The sequence below is a fragment of the Piliocolobus tephrosceles genome, chromosome 10 (assembly GCF_002776525.5).
Source record: "Piliocolobus tephrosceles isolate RC106 chromosome 10, ASM277652v3, whole genome shotgun sequence".
NCBI classification, from domain to species: Eukaryota; Metazoa; Chordata; class Mammalia; order Primates; family Cercopithecidae; genus Piliocolobus; species Piliocolobus tephrosceles.
Genome location: NC_045443.1, coordinates 65,458,732 through 65,459,683, shown reverse-complemented (window position 1 = coordinate 65,459,683; position 952 = coordinate 65,458,732). Strand labels below are relative to the sequence as shown.

The 952-nt window shown below is 39.1% G+C and overlaps 1 pseudogene; it reads right to left on the bottom strand.

Moving 5' to 3' along the window:
• Positions 1-354, bottom strand: LOC111528612 (annotated as a pseudogene).
• Between the last annotated feature and the right edge of the window lie 598 nt (positions 355-952).

The window sequence follows — 952 nt, the reverse complement described above, 5'->3', positions numbered from 1 at the left end:
TTACAACAAACACTGAGCAATCTCAATGCTGTTTATCTGGAGGACGGTCTGAGGGGTCACAATGAATTATTTCTTCTTGAAGCTTTTCCTTCTCCTAAATCTCATAATGACTCTTGACCATATTTCTGTCTTTTCAATGACTGTGGCTTCTACTCAAACAAGATCCTTTCTGTGGAGTGGCTTGCCCAACAGCGTGAAGTTGTCTGCCCCAACCAGTAGGACCTTCTCCAGTAGAATTCTCTCTCCACATGCAAGGTCTAGTTCATTTCCAATTAAGATAAGATCTTCAGAGGTCACCTTCAACTGGTGGCTGGCAAAATGCACCATGGGAAAAAGCCTGCCATACTGCCCCATGGCGATGTAAAGTTACATCAGAGAATCATTGACATCTTGGTTACAGCCACCCCCAAGGATGTGTAATAGGTTAGTGTAAAACTATACTCATGAGTAACTAGTGAGCACGTGCTGTACTTGTTTGGGTTTCAGTTAGACTTAGATCTCTTTAGCTGTGAAACTTTAGCAATGTTATTTATAGTCTCCAAGTCTCATTTATAAGACTGTTGGTAAAGATTAAATAAAATGCATATAAAATGCTTAGAAGAGAGACAATGCTCTGTAAATGCCTATTATTATTATTGTGATTTTTGTTGAATAAATCAATGAATCATTGTCATTAGCTTCATCATTCTGGCAAGTTCTGTTTAGTTTTTCTGGGTCTGAAAAATTTTCCATTTCTAGAAACACCGAGAGAGGAAGCAAGTTGCAAAAGAAGTCAGTAAGTCAGAATTCCTTGATTATGTTTAGTTTAACTGTGTTTTCTTTGGCATGGTGCACTGTTACTTAGGCTCCAGTGTAGATTTTGTGAGGTCTTACATCTTAGGAACATCAGGGTGATGACCTGAGGTGCATAGGGCTTGCAAAACTGATCTAGCCTCAGGAATTTGGTCACAAA